Raw genomic sequence first — 12,097 nt, forward strand, 5'->3', positions numbered from 1 at the left:
AGATATGGTGCGCCGTTATGCCTCAGATGCATTAACGATAAAGGAGCGCTGGAACCTCCAGGCTGAGCTTGGATCGGCTGAGGAGCCGAGTAGGGTACGCTTGGAGGATTCCTGACCGGGGCTGTGATAGGTGGGGCGTATGCTGGCCCCTGGTATCCTTGAGACACGCCATTGGCGAGGGAGCTGATGACGGCATTGTATACCGTATTAGTTATCACCGGGGATTGATCGATGAAAGCTTGGTAGACAGACTGTTGAATCATCTCGGACATCTTGCCCGAGTCCTCGGCGATTGTAATCTGGCAGGGAGTTGGAAAAGGAGCTTTCCTGATAGTTTCCCCGCTCCTGGTACGATTGAAGGATTGTAAGCATGTCTTCCCGTACTGTGCTATTTGCTTCTCCAACTCTTCCTTCTCGTCATCCTTGAGGTCTGCTTCCGTCACCTCGATGATGTTATCTTCAGAGATTTTGGCAGCTTTCGACATGGCAGTGGTTGTATTTGTCCCACTGGGTGTGCCAAAAGTGTGTTGGCGCTAAAGATCAGCCGATTGAATCTCTAGCGTCGGACACATGACCCGGGAGAATCTGCTTAACTCTTGTTCGGGTGATCGCCCTGGTGCGGTTCGCGCGGTGTGCCAGCCAATCTGACCTGTTGATTGGCAAGGAAAGAAACGTGTCAGATCCCAAAGGTTGCGATCGGCTAAGGTTCTGATCTCGAGGATGCTTATCAGCGAATCGGCCGATTTGCTATAATAAAGAAATCGGCTATAATACAGCCGATTGCCAAGCAACGTTGGTGAAGAAAACTGCTAGAGTAATCTAAACAACGCTACGACAGCAACACTAGGAACAGATCCAATCGGCTATGCAAAAGCGGTAGATTAAGCAATAAAATATAAGTAAGCCGAAAGCTCTAATTCCAAGCTGGATAACTGGTGATAAAACTAGAATGACAGGTAAAACCTAGAATTCTAGTAAATATCGATAACTGATGAATAAATCTAAATGAAACGACAGCGATGCGCCCAAAGTTAAAGCTTAGATATTACTCGATAAACGGAACTTACAGAATCGGCCGGAGATCAAGTCGATGCAACCCTGCCAACCCGTATGAACTCGTGAAAGTGAGAAAAGTATTGGCGAAGTCGCCTGCTTGAAAGTAAAGTGCGAGGAAATATTAGATTGTTGTATTGATTTGATGATGATTACAGATCTCTAAAGATGGCTATTTATAGCCTGTTACAACCAATCTCTTAACCGACTAGGACTCTATCTCTAAGTTTAAATGAAAACGAATATTTACAAGCATAACTCGTATCAGAGTTGGTCGTCGCGCTCCTATGGGTCGATCCCCTTTTATCTCCATAATCCACTTTAAGCCCATATTGGCCCAACTGCTCCAGCCTATCAATCGGCCGATCTCCACCAACTCCATCTGCCGAAATACTGCAGCACCAATCGGCCGATCTCCAACTGTAGCACCAATCGGCCGATTCCCAATCGTGACCCCCTTGCCTCGCCGCATCATCTAATTCTCTCCCTTTTTGACGCCGATTCCATATGTGTCAAAATCTGGCACCAACAGCCGCGGTTTGGCGAGGAGAGCAGAGGCAACGGCTGGTTGATGCGGCGCTGGAGGGAGGGACAATGATGATGCAACATGAGTTCTTAGGGCTGCGGGGCTTCGCCTTAAATAAGCACGTGGGACTGCGCTGTCCTAGGCATGCACGCCGAGGAAACCGGCGGCGGCGGCATACAGCTTGGGAGAGCTCCACCGGCCGCAGCTCAGATGGGCTCGCATGGGCTTGGCTGGGCCAGAACGGGTCAGGCCTAAGGCTCGGCCCAGTAGAAAAGATTATTTTCAGAAATAGTTTCCCGTGTAAATAAAAATCTAAAAAAATCTAGATAATTTATTTAAGCCACAAAAAATACTCTGAAAACCCCAAAAATTCCATGAAAAATCCCAGAGGTAGATTGGGACATGAGGAATCCAAATAAAATATTTGGAATCCATGAAAAATATTTAGAGCCTTCTAATAAATAGATTTAGCTCCAGTAAAAGGAGAATAAATTACAGAAAAAGCTAGAAAATTCTCAGAAGGTCTGGACATCGTCCAAACGCTTATTAAAACCTTTTTCACTCAAGAAACACCAAAGGTGCATCGGCATGAATGCACAAACAGAGAACAACATTATTTAATTTTGAAAACAAACAATTATTTTTCCTATACTAAATTTTCTGTCAAGAAAATAAATGTAAAATTTTAAAATTATGAGAAAATTATTGTTTAATATTCTTTTTAAGCACATCCTGAATTCGAAAATTTCAGGGTGTGACACTTACGTCTTCAGGCTTCGTCCAGTACCTCCCATTATTTCTAATGAACTCGCACATGTAATATCCGCATAGCTCAGAGCCAGGAGGTTGCTTGTGGCACTACAAAGAAATAGAAAAATGATAAAGTGATGAGTTGTTATTAATGAAAAGTCTACAGTATATGAAAAAAGCAAGTTTTTATGTTCCTACATATTTATGATATATTATTTTCTTAGCTTTCATCATTTTTGGATTGTGGTACCCTCCTTTTAGTATGTATAGCTTGTACGCGCTTTGAGGATATAAAGACAAGAGTTAATAATACAACTTAGGTGCATAGAATGTCAACATGCATATAAGTACTACCAAGGAATGTCTTACTTTTGTATAATGTCTATGAAATCCTTGTACCTATCTCTATGATAGCTGGTTGAGTCAAGAACCACTACTTCTCCTAGCTTGGGTAAAATCATGATGCAAATCCAGTGGTCTCTGCTTTATATTAAAATAATTTATATTATAGACGGTATTAAATAGCACCTAGTACATATATAGTAATTAAAACTAGCTTACTCAAAAGCGTTAGGAGCCATGACATAATCCTTGTCAGCCATTTTCCGTATTACTTTTGCAATGTATATTAACACTTTGTGCATTTCTTTTCTATGAGCTTTTTTTTATCATCTTTCTCCATTTGTGTCTCTGTTGCTTCTATTTGTGCTTTGATCGTTTCCATCATTTTGAGCTTGTGCTCTTTCTCGTTTATTCATGTTGGGTCAAGGTATGCTAACTTGAACCTGCTGTGCGTCAATTCTTCCTCCCTCCATTGCATCCTGCAGAATAGGTTACATATGTATTTAAAACTCGTGTATGTGGTACATGTGGACTTACAAGAACCATATGGAAATGAGATTCACATCGAGACATTGTCGATGGTAAAGTCTGTGCAAATCATCAAAATCGATCACAATCCGAGACATTGCAAACCATATGGATGGATTTAAACGGATTTGGATCCAATGATTACAAATATTGGATGGAAAATTATATCTCAAAGAATTGACAAAGATACACTCCCACACCTATAACAATAGAATTATGATATTCATTTGTCGACAAATTTAAGGGGAGGATCCTTGCAACCTTCTCCTTCTCCTTTGAACTCTCCTTCTCCAGCAAGGGCCAATATCCATCTCTGCTGAACCCGTTGTGGTTAGTGGGTCAGGGTTTGGGGGTTATGGGTTCGGAGTTGGGAAATTTTGTGGCTTCCGGCTAAAAGAGATGGCCTGGGAGGTTGTCAGCCTAGTGGTGGAGGCAGGCGGTGAGGGTGTCACTGGCCATGGGTGGAAGAAGGTGGGTTGGGGTAGAGTTGGTGGTGGGGGAATCGCGATTTGTCTAGATAATCATGGGAGCGGTCGTAGGGGCGGTGACTCCAATAGTGGTGGAGCCGTCGGGGCGGGATGGAGGAGGAGGTGGGGGGAGTGCCACATGACATGGCAAAATCGTGGCAGTGCTCTGCTTGGTGACTCGCGATGGGAAGAAGATGATAGAAACATAAAGGATGAGAGAAAGAGATCTGGTCCCTTTATTTCACATTCAACGGTTGAAAAAATCCGACAGTTAGTTTTTTCAAAGAGAATCTATCATCAGATATTAAGACAGTCCCATGACTATATATATATACAAGGAAATGTTGTTAATATGATTAGCCTTGTATCATTCATGATATTTTTGAGTTTTGAGAGACTACAACAATCAGCAAAATTGGAACAAAACTGGCACGGAATCAACAAAATTAGGAGGAAAACTCGCACATGATCAAGAAATTTGGAAGGAAAGCTTGCACAGGATGCCACTCGTGGCTTCGTCGAACGCCTTGAGCAACGGGCCATAAACGTCTGGGTGTGGCATGGTGGATGGCATCCGTCATGTCACCGGTGGCGCGGTCGGCATTTTTACGACTTGAGGTTGAGGACACCGTGGCGTGATATGTGCACCTCCATGAATTCATGGTGTGATGTCGATGATACAATGTCTGGGTAGGGCTGTAGCAGGGGCTTCTATATAGTGCACGAAAGCTGGATAAGCTTACCAGCTTCCATCCCGCTAGCGGCCCATCACCACCAACTTCTTCTTTCACGGCCTCCTCTTGCCAGGGCTCCTATATATCTTCTAGAAGGTAGATAAGCAACTTAAAGAATCTTTAAAGTCCATATAGCTCATGTAAAATATTTTTTTAACATTTATCAATATTTGTTGGCATTCAACAATATTTTTTAAAAAAAGGTATGATTGTTATCAACATTTCTTAACATGGATCGACATTTTTTTATATATACCAATATTTTTCTTTAACTTTTTTATATTGACCAACATTATTGCTCAACATTTTTTTACATGCACCAACTTTTTTTTGCACTTACTAACATTTTTTTTGCACTCACCAACATTTTTTTCTCAACATTTTTTTGTACATTCACCTGGTTTTTTACGTAAAGAAAGTTGAGATAGTTCATCTAAAATGTTGAGATAGTTTGTTGGGCCGTTGTGGGCTAGTTATTGGACTATTGTAGGTTATAGATGTTTAGTTATCTATCTTTCGGAAGATGGATAGGACTTTCCCATCTCGCCCCCACCGCCACCTCCACTACCCAAGCCGACGGCTGGTGCGCCACCGGCCTCCCACCCACCGTCCACCACCGCCGTTCCACTACCACCCTTCCAGATCCGATGACCCTCGCCAACCCCGCCACCGCCCACTAGGGGTCCAGCCCTACCCAAATGGAAGCACTCCCAAGCCGCCTTGCCCTCCGCTGCTGGCTGAAGTGCCACCCCTCGTCCTACTCCTCTAAGGTCAGAGGTCATTGGAGCACCCTTCCCTCCCTCCCCCTCCCCCAAAACTCGAAACCTAATCACCACCAGCGGCCGGTGGCAACTCGCTACTGGTCACTCCTGCTGACACCCCACCGCTATGACCATTGCTTCCACCTCCGGCGGCGACCCCGGACAACAGTGGCGTCGTGCGTGAAGATAGTAGAGAGAGAGCGGGGGGGGCGTGGCGGAGAAGATGGAGATCGTTGTTGACGGCTATTAGCATGCTAGTTTGAATCGCAAGCGCATGAATTAGTTGTAACTTTTCCCTTAGAGTATTCCCCAAGATTTATCAATCGATGGAAATAAAGTCACAAGATCTAGACTAACTAAGCATCAGGAAACATGATTCGAGTTGCAAGATGACTGTGAATAGACATGGACAGATATGAAGCATGAGCATATATGAACAAGAGGTAACTCATCTAAAGCAAAGCCTAGGCTATGCATATGTTGTAGTTCTAGCTACATGGCAAGCAAACACATGGTTCTTATACAAAGCATCTTTAAACCACCACCTTTGGTTCACTACAGGAAATAGTAGCTTTGCCGAGTGCCCTAGGCACGCGGCGAAGCCCCAAAGCCACTCAGCAACAGCTTTGCCGAGTGTAACACTCGGTGACCAAGACTCAGCCAATTTTCCGTCGGCAAACAGTAGCTTTGCCGAGTGTCAAATATCAGGCACTCAGCAAAGTTAAACCCTCGGCAAAAAGATGTTGACGGACTGTCACGGTGACGGTGTTGTTGCGGAGTGTCAGACGGTAGAACACTCGGCAAAGTTTAAATACGTTGCTAAGTGTTTTCACCTTGACACTCGGCAAAGTTTACATACTTTGCTGAGTGTTGTAGTTTTGACACTCGGCAAAGTTTGGCCTCTTTGCCGAGTGTCGTAGTTTTGACACTCGGCAAAGTTTGGCCTCTTTTCCGAGTGTCGTAGCTAAAGAAGTGCCAACCACCAGCATTTAATGGCACCTTTGCCGAGTGTTATAGCTAAAACACTCAGCAAAGTATTGACATTAACACTTGGCAAAGTTAAAACACTCGGCAAAGAAGGCCCAGAATAACAGAATTTGGCCTCTTTACTAAGTGTTAACACTCGGCAAAGTGTCTGAACTCACCCTATTTTATTGTTTTGTTACGTATAAAGGACCCCTCTCAAATAACAATCACAGAAGCATCACAGGCATATAAATTGCATCACAAGCATCACAGACACACAAATAACATTCACAAGTATAGGTTCTAGTTTAAACAAGTAATCCACAAGTATAGGTTCTATTAGATGCTTAAGATACTAGCCGTTAAAACAAGTCACTGAGGAGGAAACGATGGCCACTGCAACCAAGCTGATGGTTCCGAGAAAGCATTGGATCCCGCCGATTGATTCTGCACAAAGTTAAAGAGATTGCATAAGTCACTTTTCAATTGTAAGTTTCTAGTGCCTGTAGTTTCTAGTTTAATTCTAGTTTAATTCTAGATTAATTGTAAGGTTGACAAGTGACTCACAGGAGTAGCTGTAGGAGGTGGAGGTGGAGGGAATAGGTTTGGTGGCATAGGTGGTGGAGTTTGACCTAAACTCTCAAAAACACTCTGCATGTACTGGAACATCGACTCCAACCTCTACCTTTCTGCCTGTTGATCTGCCTCGATCCTCGCCTCTAGGTCCTCCCGTCGCTTCTATTCTACTTCCACCTGGGCCTACAATATTTCATCCCAATACCTTATTGCAAAGCAAAAGGTACGTAAAAACCAACGAACGATGAAACAGACAGAAATAACCTGGAGAGCCTCCATCTGTAACTATGCAGTGGTCGGCCGTGGCCGTATCGCGGGGCTCGAGTCCGTGCTCCTTGCTCGGATCTGGGAGAGAGGGGGAGTAGTGGCAGTGTCGATTACGCTGTTGCCAATCCAATACCGGCCATGCTTTTTGCCTCCTCCCACCCTCATCACGATTTCTGCATCAATATCCTAGGAGCTCGGATCGAACTCTGGCCCATGAACCTCCCTTGCCATTGCTGCATACTCGGTGACGCGGCTGTGGATGCTGGGATGGCTGTACGCCTCGGGCAGGTCCTCTGGGTTGAAGTCGATGTCGTCCATCACCTTGCCCTTTTTGGACATAACCCATGCCTTGAATCGGGAGCAATCATGGCCATCATGTGACGACATCTGCGGCAAAAATGCAAAATGATTAGAAATTATGCAGAATTGAGCGTTAGAATAAAGAAATGAATTCGCGTACCCATTTTTCCCTGTATTCATCAAGGCTCAGGCTGCCTTGATGGTGTGATGCACTTGGCATCAGCAAACACCGCTCCCGGCAAGCAAGGTGGTGCTCCAACCACCCGGGCTGCAACCACACGTCCACCATTTTTTCCCAGCACTGGGTATGCGCTTGGCATCACCATGGAGGCACCTACATCATCAAGTGTGTGACATATAAAAAAAGAAATTAAGCATAATTAATCTCAGAAAAAGTAAGTATCAATGTTCTATATTTACCATCATGAATTGTTCCTTGGTGAGGTTCATTGTCCTTCCCTCTTCTTTTTTGACCTTCATCCTTCTGTATTCAACGTAGAAGTCGATGATGGCCTAGACGCGTGCCTCATAGTGCATGTCCTTCATGAGCTTCTTGGCAGCTTGTTTAGAGATGGAGGCCGCCCTGGCCTCGAATCCCTCCTGACATCTGTAGAAGTCCTGCATATAGACGCGATGTATGCAGTTATTATATCAAGAATGTCCAGCAAAGGTGATGTATTAAGCAATGTAGTGCGAGGATTACTTACCCACAGCTCGGCCTTCACCCGCTCCGCCTTGTTGGCGAATCTCCTGTTGTCACGATCAGCGACGTCGGCAGCGGTGACATAGTGATCTCACGTGTAGGACGGCTCCTCCTGTCCGGCGAACACCACCAAGCCAGGAAAGTGTAGCCTGCACAAAAGGCCAAAGATGCCGTTGACCTTCCGGTTGTGGCCACCCCCACTAAGCTTAATCCAACTCCTGCACAAGTGATTAATATAAATTATTAGTTTCTATTGTAATTTTCAACATATCAAAATTATTGAGAATATCTAAAGTAACTTAATTTTCCCCAGTGGGTTGAATCAGCGGACATCTATGAAGAGGTATCAGTCGCCTCGGGAGGGATGAGGGACCTCGCAACCAAATCTTGGACTAGGAATCCCCTGCCTTCTCCCTCTCCTCTCTCTCTTGCTCCTGCTCCTCCTGTACCTCCACCTCGTCACTAGAGGCGTGCGCGGAAGGTACCTCCTCCTCCTCAGACGACGGGAGGGAAGGTACAGGCGACGGGGGCCTCACCCCTTCACCCTTCCCTCGACCCCTGCCTCCACCCTGGACCTGTGCCTCCTCCGTTTCCTCGACCAGTGGCTCACCCCTGCCTCCACCCTTGCCTCCACCCCTCCCTAAAGCTAACCCTATACCTGACCCTGAACCTGACCCTGAAGCTGCAACTTTGAATTTTCATAAAGCGTCGCGATCTTCCTCGTACCGCCCACCATTGTTCAATCACCTGCAATTAAAAAGAGTAAACCAATCAGCATAGATAAACAAAACATACTTAGAAAGATATGCAAAATAAACTAAACATACTTCAAAAATAATATGGTATCACAAATAATAAATAAATTAGTACGGCTCATACATTTTTAGAAATAATCATCATGATCAGCATTTGTTGGATCATAAGTCTCATCATCACTATCACGCGTGTCAATATAATCATGCCCGTGCTCCGAAGGAGGAATGTCGTCATCACTGTCCTCTCCTAACTATAATCGCTGAAGTAATTCTAACTCCTTCATATTCTGAACCTCGTCTCCAGCGTCCTCATCAGCAACCCTTTTATTGTCTACTTTCATTCCGATCGCTTCGGTTAAGTCTATCTCAAAACTCCCTTCGAGCCCATCTTCTTGGAAGAACTCTCCATCATATGTGTTGGGGTCTATGTTGTAATCTTCATTGTTTGGTACAGGTAGTTTACCGTGTGGCAATACCATGTACACAACATCCCAACCCTTAAGACAGTTGTCGGTTTGGCACGGGTATGACAAATAATAAACTTGCATGGCCTATTGAGCCACAATATAGACATCATCTCCTGGTAAGACGAATGATTGCCGAATTTCGACTAGCCCAAGATTAGGGGCCTGCCTCACGACTGATGGATCAAACCAATGGCATTTGAATATGACTAGATTAAGAACTTTGCAACCATGAAAAGTTAGTTCATATATTTCTTCAATTCTTCCTTAGTACTCGACCCCATCAACACCTAGCGTAAAAACTCCGGTATTTGTGGTTCTTCGATTGGGCCAACTCTGTTCGTGGCTTGTTGTGTGAAAGCGATATCCATTGACATCATAACCGGTAAATGATCTGACCCTATAGGCACAACCATCGGCAACCTGTCTCAATTTGACATTCATAGACGCATCGGTTTGGCCCTGCAAGTTCAAGCAGGGTGGTTCATTATATTATTCGCATGTACGAGCAACTTGAAATATCAAACTAAGTACGAGCTAAATTGGACTGTACCTTCTGTTTGAACCAAGAAAATGAAATCGGGCATTCTATTTCCCGCACCCTCTCTGAGAAGAGTCTCAGCTTCGTGCGGGGTAGGTTCCCTTGATTTATGCCAGAATTGACGATGAAATTCCCTGTACCAACGAGAAACATGCAAGTTGGACACATAATAGTGACTACTTGAGAACAAGTTTGTTGAGAACTTACAACATGTACAGCTCCACCTTGGATAGGTTGGTCAACACATACAGCATGATAGTGCGCCACTCTTCAAGTTTCAAGGTCTTCTAGGTCGCACCACTTGCACTTTCGAGTTGCCCTCGGAAAATGCTAAGGCTCGATTCAGCTTCGCTGGCATTGTAATGAGGGGGTGGATTATGCATGCTAGGAAGGTTGTCAGCATAGTATTTTGTTGTGAAGTTTGACACCTCCTCCAGAATGTATGCCTCTGCAATGGATGCTTCAATTTTGCATTTATTTTTACATTTAGTTCAAAAAACCTTTTGACATCTCTCAATTGAATAGCACCAACGGCCCTGCACGCCCCCCCCCCATTTGTACTTCATACGGGAGGCGCAAAATCATATGCTGCATCAGATTGAAGAAGCCGGGTGGAAAGATATTCTCCAACTTACAGAGCAACACAGGCACCATTCTTTCCATTTTTGCAACCACGGTATGAGATAACTCCTTGGCACAAAGTTGGCGGAAGAAATTGCTCAACTGTGCTAGCACCTGCCAGACATGCTCAGGGACATAGCCTCGAACCATCACCGGAAGTAGGCGCTCAAGCCATATGTGGTAATCATGACTTTTGAGCTCGTTGATTCACATAGTAGCTAAGTTCACTCCCCTCTTCAAATTCGCTACATACCAATCAGGGAGCATTAACGTTTGGAACCATTCTAGTACCTCCCTCCTTTGGGCCCTCGTCAGGACGAAATCGGCCTTAGGCTTTCTCCACGACTTGCCGGCTCTGGGAGGCACCATGTCTAGCTTTGGTCTGTTACATAACCTCGCTTCATGCACTCTAGCCTTAACGTTATCCTTTGTCTTGTCAGGATTGTCCATGATTGTACCAAAAATTGCCTCGACGATATTCTTTTCAGTGTGCATTACATTAATGTTATGTGGAAAAAGAAGGTTATAAAAATAGGGGAGGTTCCACAAGCATGACTTCTGCGTCCAGGCATGTTACTCGCCATATCCCACAAAACCACCTTCTTGATTATTGACCTCGAGAGCGTCTAACTGAGCACGAACTGCAGCTAAGGTCATCATCTACGGTGCGAGGTTGTTAACTACGTCATCTTTCGTAAAGTTTTTGATGTCTCATCTGAATGGATGGTCAGGAGGGAGGAATTGTCAATGTTTGTCAAACGAAGAATACTTGCCACCCTTCGTCAACCAAATGAACTTCAAAGAAGCCTTGCATACTAGGCATGGGAACTTCCCGTGAACACACCAGCCGCAGAAAATACCATATGCTGACAAGTCATGCAAGGAGTACTGATACCAAACATGCATCTTGAAGTTTTTCTTTGTAGCTCAGTCGTATGTCTATACCTCTTCCTCCCAAGCATGGACCAAATCATCAATCAGAGGCTCCATATACACACTCATATTATTCCCCGGGTGTTCTGGAATTATCAACGACAAAAATATGTTCTGTCATTGAAAGAGGACGCCAGGGGGGAGATTGAGGGGGATAACGAACATGGGCCAACATGTGTACGGGGCAGCCACAAATCCATAAGGATTGAACCCATCTATTGCCAGCACAACACGCACATTACGGACCTCTAGAGCTTTCTCACGATAAATCGCATCAAACCTTGTCCAGGCTTCACCATCAGATGGGTGTACCAGCTTCTCAGCATTGTATCGACATCCGTTTTTGTGCCATGTCATCTGTTTCGTGGATTCTTCAGTCATGTAAAGCTGTTGGGTCCTCAATATGAAAGGAAGGCACCGTAGGATCTTCACGGGGATTGTGAGCTGCTTCTTCTGACCATCACCAGAGTCTACCTCTAGGAACCTAGACGATTCGCACTTCACACAGTACTTTGCTACCATATATTCTTTCCTAAATAAGATGCATCCCTTTGGGAAAGCATTTATCTGCTCGTATGGCATCTTAAGTGCACGAAGGAGTTTCTGTGTCTCATACATGCTCTTTTGCAACATGTAACCCTCCGGGAGTAGGCTGCCAAAAACTGTCAGCATAATATTGAAGGCATCTCGACTCAAGCTAAACTGGAACTTCACAGCCATTAGACGTGCAATGGCATCCAGTTGAGAAACCTTGGTATGCCCGTGAAGGGGTTGTTGTGCCATAGACAACATGTTGTAATACGCCTTTGC

Source organism: Setaria italica, chromosome III, assembly GCF_000263155.2.
Source record: "Setaria italica strain Yugu1 chromosome III, Setaria_italica_v2.0, whole genome shotgun sequence".
Taxonomy (NCBI): domain Eukaryota; kingdom Viridiplantae; phylum Streptophyta; class Magnoliopsida; order Poales; family Poaceae; genus Setaria; species Setaria italica.